The 16,992-nt window shown below is 43.6% G+C and overlaps 13 non-coding genes and 1 pseudogene across 13 annotated transcripts; all 14 read right to left on the reverse strand.

The window, feature by feature from the left end:
• Positions 1 to 43: 43 nt before the first annotated feature.
• Positions 44 to 162, reverse strand: LOC127421664 (5S ribosomal RNA). Its single transcript, XR_007894031.1, has one exon. It is a non-coding gene; the product is annotated as a 5S ribosomal RNA (ribosomal RNA).
• A 680-nt stretch (positions 163 to 842) lies between these two features.
• LOC127421715 (5S ribosomal RNA) lies at positions 843 to 961 on the reverse strand. Its single transcript, XR_007894080.1, has one exon. It is a non-coding gene; the product is annotated as a 5S ribosomal RNA (ribosomal RNA).
• A 676-nt stretch (positions 962 to 1,637) lies between these two features.
• LOC127421708 (5S ribosomal RNA) lies at positions 1,638 to 1,756 on the reverse strand. Its single transcript, XR_007894073.1, has one exon. It is a non-coding gene; the product is annotated as a 5S ribosomal RNA (ribosomal RNA).
• A 676-nt stretch (positions 1,757 to 2,432) lies between these two features.
• Positions 2,433 to 2,551, reverse strand: LOC127421703 (5S ribosomal RNA). Its single transcript, XR_007894068.1, has one exon. It is a non-coding gene; the product is annotated as a 5S ribosomal RNA (ribosomal RNA).
• A 7,097-nt stretch (positions 2,552 to 9,648) lies between these two features.
• LOC127421665 (5S ribosomal RNA) lies at positions 9,649 to 9,767 on the reverse strand. The gene has a single exon (XR_007894032.1). It is a non-coding gene; the product is annotated as a 5S ribosomal RNA (ribosomal RNA).
• Positions 9,768 to 10,446: 679 nt separating this feature from the next.
• LOC127421704 (5S ribosomal RNA) lies at positions 10,447 to 10,565 on the reverse strand. Its single transcript, XR_007894069.1, has one exon. It is a non-coding gene; the product is annotated as a 5S ribosomal RNA (ribosomal RNA).
• A 685-nt stretch (positions 10,566 to 11,250) lies between these two features.
• On the reverse strand, positions 11,251 to 11,369 carry LOC127421666 (5S ribosomal RNA). Its single transcript, XR_007894033.1, has one exon. It is a non-coding gene; the product is annotated as a 5S ribosomal RNA (ribosomal RNA).
• A 682-nt stretch (positions 11,370 to 12,051) lies between these two features.
• LOC127421673 (5S ribosomal RNA) lies at positions 12,052 to 12,170 on the reverse strand. Its single transcript, XR_007894039.1, has one exon. It is a non-coding gene; the product is annotated as a 5S ribosomal RNA (ribosomal RNA).
• Positions 12,171 to 12,843: 673 nt separating this feature from the next.
• LOC127421685 (5S ribosomal RNA) lies at positions 12,844 to 12,962 on the reverse strand. Its single transcript, XR_007894050.1, has one exon. It is a non-coding gene; the product is annotated as a 5S ribosomal RNA (ribosomal RNA).
• Positions 12,963 to 13,648: 686 nt separating this feature from the next.
• Positions 13,649 to 13,767, reverse strand: LOC127421694 (5S ribosomal RNA). The gene has a single exon (XR_007894059.1). It is a non-coding gene; the product is annotated as a 5S ribosomal RNA (ribosomal RNA).
• A 676-nt stretch (positions 13,768 to 14,443) lies between these two features.
• On the reverse strand, positions 14,444 to 14,553 carry LOC127421716 (uncharacterized; annotated as a pseudogene).
• A 679-nt stretch (positions 14,554 to 15,232) lies between these two features.
• On the reverse strand, positions 15,233 to 15,351 carry LOC127421695 (5S ribosomal RNA). The gene has a single exon (XR_007894060.1). It is a non-coding gene; the product is annotated as a 5S ribosomal RNA (ribosomal RNA).
• Positions 15,352 to 16,023: 672 nt separating this feature from the next.
• LOC127421696 (5S ribosomal RNA) lies at positions 16,024 to 16,142 on the reverse strand. The gene has a single exon (XR_007894061.1). It is a non-coding gene; the product is annotated as a 5S ribosomal RNA (ribosomal RNA).
• Positions 16,143 to 16,800: 658 nt separating this feature from the next.
• On the reverse strand, positions 16,801 to 16,919 carry LOC127421697 (5S ribosomal RNA). Its single transcript, XR_007894062.1, has one exon. It is a non-coding gene; the product is annotated as a 5S ribosomal RNA (ribosomal RNA).
• Positions 16,920 to 16,992: the final 73 nt, after the last annotated feature.

Genomic DNA, 16,992 nt, shown 5'->3' on the forward strand with positions numbered 1-16,992 from the left:
GCAGGGGGCAGTGTATGAGTTCGAGCAATCCAGGAGAAGCAAAAGCTTACAGCACCTGGTATTCCCAGGCGGTCTCCCATCCAAGTACTAACCAGGCCCAACCCTGCTTAGCTTCCGAGATCGGACGAGATCGGGCGTGCTCAGGGTGGTATGGCCGTAAGCGAGAGTTGCTGTGAACAGAGGGCTATTTAAAGAAAGCCCGCTGCCTGGGCCTCACTCCTTGATATGTGTCTTGGTCTGTAGTTTCAGAAAAAGAAAAAAGATTGGAAAAACAGACCCTGTCCTGACAACTGGTCATTCATTCATTCATTCATTCATTCATTCATTCATTCATTTATTGTTTTATTAATTGTAAAAAAAGTGAAGTGCCTCCTTCCTGCACATACGATTTCATTGGAGCCGGCCACAGTACCTTTTCCTGCTTACCTGTACGTTAGCTTCCACGTTGTTTGCTAAAAGAGGGAAAACTCGGCTGCACAATCCAATGCTCAACATGTAGCAATAAGCCACTGGGCCAAGGCAAACTCTTCCCTACTCAAAGAAAGACCTCTGCACACTTTCTATGGAAAATGTCCAACAAATTTTGCGGCAGCACAGCACTTGGTTTGTACTTTCCTGCTCTGTGTGTTGCTGTCAAGAGGCAGCAAAAAAATAAAACCAGCCTCTGGACTGCCCCCTGGAGGCGGCAAGAAAAAGGACCTGGCTGTCATTTGCCACAGAGCAAGCAAAATTGAAAGAAAATACCTGAATCCCCCCCCAACCTATTTCCAAGGATGAATGAATAAAAATCACAGCTGTGGCAGGGGGAAGTGTATGAGTTCGAGCAATCCAGGAGAAGCAAAAGCTTACAGCACCTGGTATTCCCAGGCTGTCTCCCATCCAAGTACTAACCAGGCCCAACCCTGCTTAGCTTCCGAGATCGGACGAGATTGGGCGTGCTCAGGGTGGTATGGCCGTAAGCGAGAGTTGCTGTGAACAGAGGGCTATTTAAAGAAAGCCCGCTGCCTGGGCCTCACTCCTTGATATGTGTCTTGGTCTGTAGTTTCAGAAAAAGAAAAAAGATTGGAAAAACAGACCCTGTCCTGACAACTGGTCATTCATTCATTCATTCATTCATTCATTCATTCATTTATTGTTTTATTAATTGTAAAAAAAGTGAAGTGCCTCCTTCCTGCACATAAGATTTCATTGGAGCCGGCCACAGTACCTTTTCCTGCTTACCTGTACGTTAGCTTCCACGTTGTTTGCTAAAAGAGGGAAAACTCGGCTGCACAATCCAATGCTCAACATGTAGCAATAAGCCACTTGGCCAAGGCAAACTCTTCCCTACTCAAAGAAAGACCTCTGCACACTTTCTATGGAAAATGTCCAACAAATTTTGCGGCAGCACAGCACTTGGTTTGTACTTTCCTGCTCTGTGTGTTGCTGTCAAGAGGCAGCAAAAAAATAAAACCAGCCTCTGGACTGCCCCCTGGAGGCGGCAAGAAAAAGGACCTGGCTGTCATTTGCCACAGAGCAAGCAAAATTGAAAGAAAATACCTGAATCCCCCCCCAACCTATTTCCAAGGATGAATGAATAAAAATCACAGCTGTGGCAGGGGGCAGTGTATGAGTTCGAGCAATCCAGGAGAAGCAAAAGCTTACAGCACCTGGTATTCCCAGGCTGTCTCCCATCCAAGTACTAACCAGGCCCAACCCTGCTTAGCTTCCGAGATCGGACGAGATCGGGCGTGCTCAGGGTGGTATGGCCGTAAGCGATAGTTGCTGTGAACAGAGGGCTATTTAAAGAAAGCCCGCTGCCTGGGCCTCACTCCTTGATATGTGTCTTGGTCTGTAGTTTCAGAAAAAGAAAAAAGATTGGAAAAACAGACCCTGTCCTGACAACTGGTCATTCATTCATTCATTCATTCATTCATTCATTTATTTATTGTTTTATTAATTGTAAAAAAAGTGAAGTGCCTCCTTCCTGCACATACGATTTCATTGGAGCCGGCCACAGTACCTTTTCCTGCTTACCTGTACGTTAGCTTCCACGTTGTTTGCTAAAAGAGGGAAAACTCGGCTGCACAATCCAATGCTCAACATGTAGCAATAAGCCACTTGGCCAAGGCAAACTCTTCCCTACTCAAAGAAAGACCTCTGCACACTTTCTATGGAAAATGTCCAACAAATTTTGCGGCAGCACAGCACTTGGTTTGTACTTTCCTGCTCTGTGTGTTGCTGTCAAGAGGCAGCAAAAAAATAAAACCAGCCTCTGGACTGCCCCCTGGAGGCGGCAAGAAAAAGGACCTGGCTGTCATTTGCCACAGAGCAAGCAAAATTGAAAGAAAATACCTGAATCCCCCCCCAACCTATTTCCAAGGATGAATGAATAAAAATCACAGCTGTGGCAGGGGGCAGTGTATGAGTTCGAGCAATCCAGGAGAAGCAAAAGCTTACAGCACCTGGCATTCCCAGGCGGTCTCCCATCCAAGTACTAACCAGGCCCAACCCTGCTTAGCTTCCGAGATCGGACGAGATCGGGCGTGCTCAGGGTGGTATGGCCGTAAGCGAGAGTTGCTGTGAACAGAGGGCTATTTAAAGAAAGCCCGCTGCCTGGGCCTCACTCCTTGATATGTGTCTTGGTCTGTAGTTTCAGAAAAAGAAAAAAGATTGGAAAAACAGACCCTGTCCTGACAACTGGTCATTCATTCATTCATTCATTCATTCATTCATTCATTCATTTATTGTTTTATTAATTGTAAAAAAAGTGAAGTGCCTCCTTCCTGCACATACGATTTCATTGGAGCCGGCCACAGTACCTTTTCCTGCTTACCTGTACGTTAGCTTCCACGTTGTTTGCTAAAAGAGGGAAAACTCGGCTGCACAATCCAATGCTCAACATGTAGCAATAAGCCACTGGGCCAAGGCAAACTCTTCCCTACTCAAAGAAAGACCTCTGCACACTTTCTATGGAAAATGTCCAACAAATTTTGCGGCAGCACAGCACTTGGTTTGTACTTTCCTGCTCTGTGTGTTGCTGTCAAGAGGCAGCAAAAAAATAAAACCAGCCTCTGGACTGCCCCCTGGAGGCGGCAAGAAAAAGGACCTGGCTGTCATTTGCCACAGAGCAAGCAAAATTGAAAGAAAATACCTGAATCCCCCCCAACCTATTTCCAAGGATGAATGAATAAAAATCACAGCTGTGGCAGGGGGAAGTGTATGAGTTCAAGCAATCCAGGAGAAGCAAAAGCTTACAGCACCTGGTATTCCCAGGCGGTCTCCCATCCAAGTACTAACCAGGCCCAACCCTGCTTAGCTTCCGAGATCGGACGAGATCGGGCGTGCTCTTTTTTTTTTTTTTATCTTTTTTATTTTTCTTTCAATTCACAAAATTACATTTTCATAATTCAACATAATATTTACAAAGAGTACCAGTACTTTTACATCCAAATAATCATTCTAGAAACCAAAAACCAAAAAACATTTCACATGATATATGCATATATATATATATACCTTTGACATTTCCCCAACCCAAAGATAGCTCTTTTTCATAAAATCTCATTTAGAACTCCAAAATCATTATAGCACAAGAAATTAAACCTCCTGATTTTTACCAATTAATGCAGATTCCTCCCGCCTCCCCTTCATGAATAAACTTATTCCTACTTACAAAAAATTCTTTTACCTCCTTCCCTCCATATTCACAGATCAATTCAATGTCTCTCTTTAATATTGCTTTAAATAAATCTTTTATTTTTACTGCCCTCCCCTCAAAGTGTGCAAAGTTCCTTCTGAGAACAACTGCAAGTCTGGCATGGCTTAAAACAAAATTAATTAAACAAAATTTCACTTTTTCCTTTTTTTCAAACAAGCCAAACAAAAACATTTTCTTCCACCCTTCCTCCGAATCAGAATCCACATCCCAATTTTCTTTTAATAGCGCTTTCAAAAAATTGAAAAAATCAACTAAAGCATCACATTCCAAAAAATAATGTAAAAAACTCTCATGACCACTTCTACAGACATCACACATCACATCTACATCATTGTTTATTTTATTTAACACCACATTTGTATAAATTCTGTTGTGCCTTATTAAGAAATCGTTGTTCTCACATTCTATGCTGTTATATTTTATATTTAAATTAGACCATATTTTCTTTATCTCTAAGTCTTCAAACACTCTGCACCACACTTTTTCTGCTGCTGGCTTTTTTAGTACATCAACTATTAACCATCTATACACTTTTTTCACACTCATATCCTTTATTTTATATTTCTCTTCATCTTGCATCACATACATCTCAGGCATACATTGTTCTTTTTTATTAACACACTGTCTCTTAATGATAGTAACCCATTTCACAGGTATACATGATTTTATTCTTTCATAAATTTTATTTACCTTCTCTTTATTTTCCATCCCCTCAAATTCGCTTACGGAATCATATATGCAATTCTCTCTAAGAAATCCTGGAATAACCTCGTAAATAATGTCTTTTACTTGCTTTATACCACTTTTCATGAATTTGGGTTCATATAACGTTTTGTTGTTATATTTGAACTTTTCATTTAAAAACAGGGGTAGGTTTACAAACATTTGTATTCCATCACACTCATAATCTACCTTAGGTAGAAAACGCCTCCATGCCTCCAGTACCTCCCTGTAAATTTCTGGTATCCCTATAGTCATTGACTGTTTAAAACCCATGTACCAGCCATTATCACCTATTCCTCCTACATCATCAATGTACTTCCTTAAACATTCCTTCCACCCATAATTCCACTTCCCTACCATGTATTTTTGTACAATTTTTATTCTCATTGCGGTCTTTTTCATTTCTAAGTCCATCAGGTTTAAACCTCCTTCCCAACTCTTCCCCACCAGTGTTTTCTGTGCAATTTTCACCCCCTTCCCTTCCCATATAAAATCACACACAATTTTGTTTAACTCATTCATTACCCACTCTGGCATTTCAATAACACTCATCACATACACACATACTGATAACAGAAGACTGTTAACAACAATTATTTTCCCTTTTAATCTTAACTTTCTCCCTCTCCACGCTGTACATACCATTCTTATCTTGTTTATCACCCCTGCCCAAGTCATATCCCTCGCCTCTTTACTTTCCACCCCTAAATGCACTCCCAACACCTTCATGTACTTTTCCTCCACTCTAAATCCCACGTCTATTTTCTCTACCTCTCCTACGTACATTATTTCTGATTTATCTTTATTTATTTTAGCTCCAGATGCCCTCCCATACTTCCTTACTAACTCTAAAACCCTTACCACACTTCCACCCTCCCTCACTGTGATTGTTGTGTCATCTGCATATTGGTTTATTATGCATCTCCCTCCATATGGCAATTCAATCCCTTCTACCCTTTTGTCTCTTTTGATTAGTGTGGCCAGGGGTTCCACTACAATAGCATATAATAATGCAGATAGTGGACACCCTTGCCTCACCGACCTCCCCACCTCAAAAGTGTCTGTTAATACTCCGTTTACTTTAACACAACTCCGTGCACTTCCATACAGTCTCTTCACCCATCCCACCATTCTCCCCCCAAAACCAAACTTCTCTAATGTCCTATACAAAAATTGGTGCTCTACTCTATCGAAGGCCTTGTTCCAATCTATCCCTAACACTATTCCCCCTATTTTGTCTTGCTTCATATACTCAATCACATCCCTAACTGTCCCTATTGTATCTGCTATATCCCTACCTGGTATGCTATAACTCTGTGTTGGTTGAACTATGTCGCCTATCACTCTTTTTATCCTGTTTGCTAATAATTTTGTAAGTATTTTATAATCCACGTTTAATAAACTGATTGGCCTATAATTTTCTAAATCTAATTTATTCCCCTTCTTATACACTAACGTTATCACCCCCTCTACCATCCTATCCTGCACTATCCCTGTTCTTTCCATCCCCCTAAATACCTCCACTAGTATTGGTGCTATCTCTTTTTTATATACTTTATACCACTCTATGCCTATCCCATCACTTCCCGGGCTTTTCCCACTTCTTAATCCGTCTATTGCTTCTATCACTTCTTCCTCATCTATTTTCCTATCACACCACCTCCTATCTTCTTCACTCAACTCACTTTCCACACTCTCTAGGACTTCATCTATACTTTTCTCCTCCACTCCTCCCCTCTTGTATAACTCCCCGTAAAACTCCTGGACCCTCTCCAATATATCCACATAATCTTTTATTGCCCCTCCCTCCTTTGTGTTTATTTCATTTATATATGCCCTACTCTGCCTCCTTTTCTCCAATCCTAGGAAGTACCCTGTGCACTTTTCACCCTCCAGCGCATACTTCGCCTTACTTCTCAGGATTGCTCCTTTACATTTCTCCCTCTCATACTTCTCTAATTCCATCTTCACCTTAACATATTTTTCCATGCTATATCCCTCCTCATCTTCAGCTCTGCTCAACTCCACCCTCAATCTTTCTCTCAATACCCTCTCTTCCTTCCTCATCTTTTCCCTCCTTTTCTTGCTATGCCTAATACTAATTAGTTTTACATTATTCTTTATCTTCTCCCATCTTCCCCCTATACTATCATCTATCCTATTACTTTCCTTATATACCTCTATCCTCTCATTTTCCTTATCTAAAATATCCCTAATCTGTTGCTCATATTCTTCCTCCTCAATATACCCTGCATTCAAAATCCACATCCCTCCCCCTACCTCCTCACTCCCTACTTTAATTTTAAACCTAACCCCGTCATGATCACTTAAACTATTTTCCTGGTGCCTTATTCCATCTATATACCTAATAATTTCCCCCTGTACTAACACTAAATCTATTCTACTCTGTTTTAAAACCCCATTCCTCATCTGTCTCCTAGTGAATTCTCTCTTCTCTGGGTTTTCATACCTCCAAACATCTATCAGTCCTTTATCTCTCATCACCTCCATCAACATCACCCTTGATTTCTCCCATCTAAATTTTACCCCCTTCCCCACATCAAGCCTACTACATTTAATATTAAAGTCCCCTACTACAATACACCTCCCCACAATTAACTCTTTTAACACCTCTATAATTTCTCTCCTATCTATTTCTATGTTTGGGACATAAATATTAATTAATCTAAATTCTATCTTCTTATATTTAAACTCAATTACTAAAATCCTCCCTATCTGATCCTTGTACACCTCCTTTATATCTTCTACACTGTCTTTTTTAATCATTATTGCTACCCCCTTGCATTCCTAGCCCCATTATTATAATATATGTCTCCCTTCCACTCCTCTCCCACCTCTCTCACCTTATCCTCATCCCAATTAGTTTCTTGTAAACAAATAATATTACTTCGAAAAATAAACAAACACTCCTTCATCTTCTTCCTATCCCTTAAACCATTTACATTAATTGAAGTTACAGTGGCCATGAGAGCAAACAAACAAAGAAAGGAGTTGTCAATCATTCATTTAAAACAAAACTCACATACCCGATCGTTGTTCTTTAATCTGTTCAGCTCGTTCTCTGTCCTTCTTCGCCTTTCTCTTAGCACTCAGTCTCTTAGTTGTCATCTTCACGCTTCTCAAGCCCACTCCTCTCTCCTCCTCCCTCCTTACTCCTCCACTTCTTGATCTTGGCTCTTGTACTGTTTCTTTCTTTTCCACCACTCCATCTCTCTCCTTCTCGCAACCTTCTTCTCCCTCCTCGCTTTCTCCCTTCTGCTCCATCTCCTCCTCATCATCGCCATCCTCGCTCGTACTTTCAGACCTATATCTCCATTCCATTTTATCTCCACCTTCGCCAGCCTCGCCTTCGCCCTTCATCTCTCTCTCCACATCATCGCCGACCTCCTCGTCCTGCTCCTCTGTCCGCTTGTTTTCTGTTCTTTCACCATCATCTTCTTGTCCACTTTCCTCCACTCTTTCTTCTCCCCTTCGATCATCACACTCTCTCGCGTAGTGTCCCTCCTTGCCACATTTGAAGCATTTAAACTCAGGGCACTCTCTGAATATGTGCCCTGGTTTAATACATAGTCTACAGACACGCACTTGTCTATCGTGAATAACACGAAAATATTCCATGCCCCTCAAAGTCTCAAACTTTGTAGAATATGGAAGTGACCACACTTGCTCAGTGAAGCGAACCTTTAGAAATCTTGTTCCATCAGCTGTCTCTGTTCCAGGCCATATCCGCCGTTTGATTGCTGAAATCGGTTTTACTCCCCACTCCTCCAGTTTAGTGAATATCTTTTCATCTTCTAGATACACCGGTAGATTTATAAAAGACACCACCATCTCGTTGTTAATAATGTCTCTGGCATGCACCATCGCTCCTTTTATTCTCACCCCATCCATTAGTTTGCTCTTTGCCTCATTGTCTTTCATTGTTAGTTCATAAATCCTTTCGCTTCTCACTCTGCAGCCCATCACTTCTCCACATTGCTCCTTCACCCCCTTCAGTAATTCCATCATGGAAACATTCTCAGTTCCTTCCACCTCCACCTCCACAGTTAGCTCCTTGCAGTATTTCACTCTCTGTTCTCCACTCACTTCACCACAGTTCTTCACACTCTCTTGTCGTTCACTTCCTATTCCTTTGCTTGTTCCGTGTCCTTTCTCATTATGATTTCTCTTTCTTTTGTCATTTTCAGTTTGCTGAACTTTGTCTTTACATCTCTCCTCACCTTCATTCTTTGTGTCCATTTCCTTTCTCGTCATCGTTTGTTCTATCATCTTGTTCATAGCCGTGCTATCCATCCGTAATATTAAACTCAGAAAGGTCCCCCAAACAGCAAAGCTGTTGGGGGCAAAACAACTGGAATTAAACCTAACTTTTCAAAAATAGAAGCACACGAAAAAAATAAGAACAAAAGCACTATGATATAAAGAAAGTCTCCAAACAAACACTCTCCTGTAGCTTTGTTGCTTGCTAACACACTGGACTGTACCACTATGTGAGCTCAGGGTGGTATGGCCGTAAGCGAGAGTTGCTGTGAACAGAGGGCTATTTAAAGAAAGCCCGCTGCCTGGGCCTCACTCCTTGATATGTGTCTTGGTCTGTAGTTTCAGAAAAAGAAAAAAGATTGGAAAAACAGACCCTGTCCTGACAACTGGTCATTCATTCATTCATTCATTCATTCATTCATTCATTCATTTATTTATTGTTTTATTAATTGTAAAAAAAGTGAAGTGCCTCCTTCCTGCACATACGATTTCATTGGAGCCGGCCACAGTACCTTTTCCTGCTTACCTGTACGTTAGCTTCCACGTTGTTTGCTAAAAGAGGGAAAACTCGGCTGCACAATCCAATGCTCAACATGTAGCAATAAGCCACTGGGCCAAGGCAAACTCTTCCCTACTCAAAGAAAGACCTCTGCACACTTTCTATGGAAAATGTCCAACAAATTTTGCGGCAGCACAGCACTTGGTTTGTACTTTCCTGCTCTGTGTGTTGCTGTCAAGAGGCAGCAAAAAAATAAAACCAGCCTCTGGACTGCCCCCTGGAGGCGGCAAGAAAAAGGACCTGGCTGTCATTTGCCACAGAGCAAGCAAAATTGAAAGAAAATACCTGAATCCCCCCCCCCAACCTATTTCCAAGGATGAATGAATAAAAATCACAGCTGTGGCAGGGGGAAGTGTATGAGTTCGAGCAATCCAGGAGAAGCAAAAGCTTACAGCACCTGGTATTCCCAGGCGGTCTCCCATCCAAGTACTAACCAGGCCCAACCCTGCTTAGCTTCCGAGATCGGACGAGATCGGGCGTGCTCAGGGTGGTATGGCCGTAAGCGAGAGTTGCTGTGAACAGAGGGCTATTTAAAGAAAGCCCGCTGCCTGGGCCTCACTCCTTGATATGTGTCTTGGTCTGTAGTTTCAGAAAAAGAAAAAAGATTGGAAAAACAGACCCTGTCCTGACAACTGGTCATTCATTCATTCATTCATTCATTCATTCATTCATTTATTTATTGTTTTATTAATTGTAAAAAAAGTGAAGTGCCTCCTTCCTGCACATACGATTTCATTGGAGCCGGCCACAGTACCTTTTCCTGCTTACCTGTACGTTAGCTTCCACGTTGTTTGCTAAAAGAGGGAAAACTCGGCTGCACAATCCAATGCTCAACATGTAGCAATAAGCCACTGGGCCAAGGCAAACTCTTCCCTACTCAAAGAAAGACCTCTGCACACTTTCTATGGAAAATGTCCAACAAATTTTGCGGCAGCACAGCACTTGGTTTGTACTTTCCTGCTCTGTGTGTTGCTGTCAAGAGGCAGCAAAAAAATAAAACCAGCCTCTGGACTGCCCCCTGGAGGCGGCAAGAAAAAGGACCTGGCTGTCATTTGCCACAGAGCAAGCAAAATTGAAAGAAAATACCTGAATCCCCCCCAACCTATTTCCAAGGATGAATGAATAAAAATCACAGCTGTGGCAGGGGGAAGTGTATGAGTTCGAGCAATCCAGGAGAAGCAAAAGCTTACAGCACCTGGTATTCCCAGGCGGTCTCCCATCCAAGTACTAACCAGGCCCAACCCTGCTTAGCTTCCGAGATCGGACGAGATCAGGCGTGCTCAGGGTGGTATGGCCGTAAGCGAGAGTTGCTGTGAACAGAGGGCTATTTAAAGAAAGCCCGCTGCCTGGGCCTCACTCCTTGATATGTGTCTTGGTCTGTAGTTTCAGAAAAAGAAAAAAGATTGGAAAAACAGACCCTGTCCTGACAACTGGTCATTCATTCATTCATTCATTCATTCATTCATTCATTTATTTATTGTTTTATTAATTGTAAAAAAAGTGAAGTGCCTCCTTCCTGCACATACGATTTCATTGGAGCCGGCCACAGTACCTTTTCCTGCTTACCTGTACGTTAGCTTCCACGTTGTTTGCTAAAAGAGGGAAAACTCGGCTGCACAATCCAATGCTCAACATGTAGCAATAAGCCACTGGGCCAAGGCAAACTCTTCCCTACTCAAAGAAAGACCTCTGCACACTTTCTATGGAAAATGTCCAACAAATTTTGCGGCAGCACAGCACTTGGTTTGTACTTTCCTGCTCTGTGTGTTGCTGTCAAGAGGCAGCAAAAAAATAAAACCAGCCTCTGGACTGCCCCCTGGAGGCGACAAGAAAAAGGACCTGGCTGTCATTTGCCACAGAGCAAGCAAAATTGAAAGAAAATACCTGAATCCCACCCCCCCCCAACCTATTTCCAAGGATGAATGAATAAAAATCACAGCTGTGGCAGGGGGAAGTGTATGAGTTCGAGCAATCCAGGAGAAGCAAAAGCTTACAGCACCTGGTATTCCCAGGCGGTCTCCCATCCAAGTACTAACCAGGCCCAACCCTGCTTAGCTTCCGAGATCGGACGAGATCGGGCGTGCTCAGGGTGGTATGGCCGTAAGCGAGAGTTGCTGTGAACAGAGGGCTATTTAAAGAAAGCCCGCAGCCTGGGCCTCACTCCTTGATATGTGTCTTGGTCTGTAGTTTCAGAAAAAGAAAAAAGATTGGAAAAACAGACCCTGTCCTGACAACTGGTCATTCATTCATTCATTCATTCATTCATTCATTCATTTATTTATTGTTTTATTAATTGTAAAAAAACTGAAGTGCCTCCTTCCTGCACATACGATTTCATTGGAGCCGGCCACAGTACCTTTTCCTGCTTACCTGTACGTTAGCTTCCACGTTGTTTGCTAAAAGAGGGAAAACTCGGCTGCACAATCCAATGCTCAACATGTAGCAATAAGCCACTGGGCCAAGGCAAACTCTTCCCTACTCAAAGAAAGACCTCTGCACACTTTCTATGGAAAATGTCCAACAAATTTTGCGGCAGCACAGCACTTGGTTTGTACTTTCCTGCTCTGTGTGTTGCTGTCAAGAGGCAGCAAAAAAATAAAACCAGCCTCTGGACTGCCCCCTGGAGGCGACAAGAAAAAGGACCTGGCTGTCATTTGCCACAGAGCAAGCAAAATTGAAAGAAAATACCTGAATCCCACCCCCCAACCTATTTCCAAGGATGAATGAATAAAAATCACAGCTGTGGCAGGGGGAAGTGTATGAGTTCGAGCAATCCAGGAGAAGCAAAAGCTTACAGCACCTGGTATTCCCAGGCGGTCTCCCATCCAAGTACTAACCAGGCCCAACCCTGCTTAGCTTCCGAGATCGGACGAGATCGGGCGTGCTCAGGGTGGTATGGCCGTAAGCGAGAGTTGCTGTGAACAGAGGGCTATTTAAAGAAAGCCCGCTGCCTGGGCCTCACTCCTTGATATGTGTCTTGGTCTGTAGTTTCAGAAAAAGAAAAAAGATTGGAAAAACAGACCCTGTCCTGACAACTGGTCATTCATTCATTCATACATTCATTCATTTATTTATTGTTTTATTAATTGTAAAAAAAGTGAAGTGCCTCCTTCCTGCACATACGATTTCATTGGAGCCGGCCACAGTACCTTTTCCTGCTTACCTGTACGTTAGCTTCCACGTTGTTTGCTAAAAGAGGGAAAACTCGGCTGCACAATCCAATGCTCAACATGTAGCAATAAGCCACTGGGCCAAGGCAAACTCTTCCCTACTCAAAGAAAGACCTCTGCACACTTTCTATGGAAAATGTCCAACAAATTTTGCGGCAGCACAGCACTTGGTTTGTACTTTCCTGCTCTGTGTGTTGCTGTCAAGAGGCAGCAAAAAAATAAAACCAGCCTCTAGACTGCCCCCTGGAGGCGGCAAGAAAAAGGACCTGGCTGTCATTTGCCACAGAGCAAGCAAAATTGAAAGAAAATACCTGAATCCCCCCCCCAACCTATTTCCAAGGATGAATGAATAAAAATCACAGCTGTGGCAGGGGGAAGTGTATGAGTTCGAGCAATCCAGGAGAAGCAAAAGCTTACAGCACCTGGTATTCCCAGGCGGTCTCCCATCCAAGTACTAACCAGGCCCAACCCTGCTTAGCTTCCGAGATCGGACGAGATCGGGCGTGCTCAGGGTGGTATGGCCGTAAGCGAAAGTTGCTGTGAACAGAGGGCTATTTAAAGAAAGCCCGCTGCCTGGGCCTCACTCCTTGATATGTGTCTTGGTCTGTAGTTTCAGAAAAAGAAAAAAGATTGGAAAAACAGACCCTGTCCTGACAACTGGTCATTCATTCATTCATTCATTCATTCATTCATTCATTCATTTATTTATTGTTTTATTAATTGTAAAAAAAGTGAAGTGCCTCCTTCCTGCACATACGATTTCATTGGAGCCGGCCACAGTACCTTTTCCTGCTTACCTGTACGTTAGCTTCCACGTTGTTTGCTAAAAGAGGGAAAACTCGGCTGCACAATCCAATGCTCAACATGTAGCAATAAGCCACTGGGCCAAGGCAAACTCTTCCCTACTCAAAGAAAGACCTCTGCACACTTTCTATGGAAAATGTCCAACAAATTTTGCGGCAGCACAGCACTTGGTTTGTACTTTCCTGCTCTGTGTGTTGCTGTCAAGAGGCAGCAAAAAAATAAAACCAGCCTCTGGACTGCCCCCTGGAGGCGACAAGAAAAAGGACCTGGCTGTCATTTGCCACAGAGCAAGCAAAATTGAAAGAAAATACCTGAATCCCCCCCCCCAACCTATTTCCAAGGATGAATGAATAAAAATCACAGCTGTGGCAGGGGGAAGTGTATGAGTTCGAGCAATCCAGGAGAAGCAAAAGCTTACAGCACCTGGTATTCCCAGGCGGTCTCCCATCCAAGTACTAACCAGGCCCAACCCTGCTTAGCTTCCGAGATCGGACGAGATCGGGCGTGCTCAGGGTGGTATGGCCGTAAGCGATAGTTGCTGTGAACAGAGGGCTATTTAAAGAAAGCCCGCTGCCTGGGCCTCACTCCTTGATATGTGTCTTGGTCTGTAGTTTCAGAAAAAGAAAAAAGATTGGAAAAACAGACCCTGTCCTGACAACTGTTCATTCATTCATTCATTCATTCATTCATTCATTTATTTATTGTTTTATTAATTGTAAAAAAAGTGAAGTGCCTCCTTCCTGCACATACGATTTCATTGGAGCCGGCCACAGTACCTTTTCCTGCTTACCTGTACGTTAGCTTCCACGTTGTTTGCTAAAAGAGGGAAAACTCGGCTGCACAATCCAATGCTCAACATGTAGCAATAAGCCACTTGGCCAAGGCAAACTCTTCCCTACTCAAAGAAAGACCTCTGCACACTTTCTATGGAAAATGTCCAACAAATTTTGCGGCAGCACAGCACTTGGTTTGTACTTTCCTGCTCTGTGTGTTGCTGTCAAGAGGCAGCAAAAAAATAAAACCAGCCTCTGGACTGCCCCCTGGAGGCGGCAAGAAAAAGGACCTGGCTGTCATTTGCCACAGAGCAAGCAAAATTGAAAGAAAATACCTGAATCCCCCCCCAACCTATTTCCAAGGATGAATGAATAAAAATCACAGCTGTGGCAGGGGGCAGTGTATGAGTTCGAGCAATCCAGGAGAAGCAAAAGCTTACAGCACCTGGTATTCCCAGGCGGTCTCCCATCCAAGTAACTAACCAGGCCCAACCCTGCTTAGCTTCCGAGATCGGGCGTGCTCAGGGTGGTATGGCCGTAAGCGAGAGTTGCTGTGAACAGAGGGCTATTTAAAGAAAGCCCGCTGCCTGGGCCTCACTCCTTGATATGTGTCTTGGTCTGTAGTTTCAGAAAAAGAAAAAAGATTGGAAAAACAGACCCTGTCCTGACAACTGGTCATTCATTCATTCATTCATTCATTCATTCATTCATTTATTTATTGTTTTATTAATTGTAAAAAAAGTGAAGTGCCTCCTTCCTGCACATACGATTTCATTGGAGCCGGCCACAGTACCTTTTCCTGCTTACCTGTACGTTAGCTTCCACGTTGTTTGCTAAAAGAGGGAAAACTCGGCTGCACAATCCAATGCTCAACATGTAGCAATAAGCCACTGGGCCAAGGCAAACTCTTCCCTACTCAAAGAAAGACCTCTGCACACTTTCTATGGAAAATGTCCAACAAATTTTGCGGCAGCACAGCACTTGGTTTGTACTTTCCTGCTCTGTGTGTTGCTGTCAAGAGGCAGCAAAAAAATAAAACCAGCCTCTGGACTGCCCCCTGGAGGCGACAAGAAAAAGGACCTGGCTGTCATTTGCCACAGAGCAAGCAAAATTGAAAGAAAATACCTGAATCCCCCCCAACCTATTTCCAAGGATGAATGAATAAAAATCACAGCTGTGGCAGGGGGAAGTGTATGAGTTCGAGCAATCCAGGAGAAGCAAAAGCTTACAGCACCTGGTATTCCCAGGCGGTCTCCCATCCAAGTACTAACCAGGCCCAACCCTGCTTAGCTTCCGAGATCGGACGAGATCGGGCGTGCTCAGGGTGGTATGGCCGTAAGCGAGAGTTGCTGTGAACAGAGGGCTATTTAAAGAAAGCCCGCTGCCTGGGCCTCACTCCTTGATATGTGTCTTGGTCTGTAGTTTCAGAAAAAGAAAAAAGATTGGAAAAACAGACCCTGTCCTGACAACTGGTCATTCATTCATTCATTCATTCATTCATTTATTTATTGTTTTATTAATTGTAAAAAAAAGTGAAGTGCCTCCTTCCTGCACATACGATTTCTTTGGAGCCGGCCACAGTACCTTTTCCTGCTTACCTGTACGTTAGCTTCCACGTTGTTTGCTAAAAGAGGGAAAACTCGGCTGCACAATCCAATGCTCAACATGTAGCAATAAGCCACTGGGCCAAGGCAAACTCTTCCCTACTCAAAGAAAGACCTCTGCACACTTTCTATGGAAAATGTCCAACAAATTTTGCGGCAGCACAGCACTTGGTTTGTACTTTCCTGCTCTGTGTGTTGCTGTCAAGAGGCAGCAAAAAAATAAAACCAGCCTCTGGACTGCCCCCTGGAGGCGGCAAGAAAAAGGACCTGGCTGTCATTTGCCACAGAGCAAGCAAAATTGAAAGAAAATACCTGAATCCCCCCCAACCTATTTCCAAGGATGAATGAATAAAAATCACAGCTGTGGCAGGGGGCAGTGTATGAGTTCGAGCAATCCAGGAGAAGCAAAAGCTTACAGCACCTGGTATTCCCAGGCGGTCTCCCATCCAAGTACTAACCAGGCCCAACCCTGCTTAGCTTCCGAGATCGGACGAGATCGGGCGTGCTCAGGGTGGTATGGCCGTAAGCGAGAGTTGCTGTGAACAGAGGGCTATTTAAAGAAAGCCCGCTGCCTGGGCCTCACTCCTTGATATGTGTCTTGGTCTGTAGTTTCAGAAAAAGAAAAAAGATTGGAAAAACAGACCCTGTCCTGACAACTGGTCATTCATTCATTCATTTATTTATTGTTTTATTAATTGTAAAAAAAGTGAAGTGCCTCCTTCCTGCACATACGATTTCATTGGAGCCGGCCACAGTACCTTTTCCTGCTTACCTGTACGTTAGCTTCCACGTTGTTTGCTAAAAGAGGGAAAACTCGGCTGCACAATCCAATGCTCAACACGTAGCAATAAGCCACTGGGCCAAGGCAAACTCTTCCCTACTCAAAGAAAGACCTCTGCACACTTTCTATGGAAAATGTCCAACAAATTTTGCGGCAGCACAGCACTTGGTTTGTACTTTCCTGCTCTGTGTGTTGCTGTCAAGAGGCAGCAAAAAAATAAAACCAGCCTCTGGACTGCCCCCTGGAGGCGACAAGAAAAAGGACCTGGCTGTCATTTGCCACAGAGCAAGCAAAATTGAAAGAAAATACCTGAATCCCCCCAACCTATTTCCAAGGATGAATGAATAAAAATCACAGCTGTGGCAGGGGGAAGTGTATGAGTTCGAGCAATCCAGGAGAAGCAAAAGCTTACAGCACCTGGTATTCCCAGGCGGTCTCCCATCCAAGTACTAACCAGGCCCAACCCTGCTTAGCTTCCGAGATCGGACGAGATCGGGCGTGCTCAGGGTGGTATGGCCGTAAGCGAGAGTTGCTGTGAACAGAGGGCTATTTAAAGAAAGCCCGCTGCCTGGGCCTCACTCCTTGATATGTGTCTTG

Source organism: Myxocyprinus asiaticus, chromosome 30, assembly GCF_019703515.2.
Source record: "Myxocyprinus asiaticus isolate MX2 ecotype Aquarium Trade chromosome 30, UBuf_Myxa_2, whole genome shotgun sequence".
NCBI lineage: Eukaryota > Metazoa > Chordata > Actinopteri > Cypriniformes > Catostomidae > Myxocyprinus > Myxocyprinus asiaticus.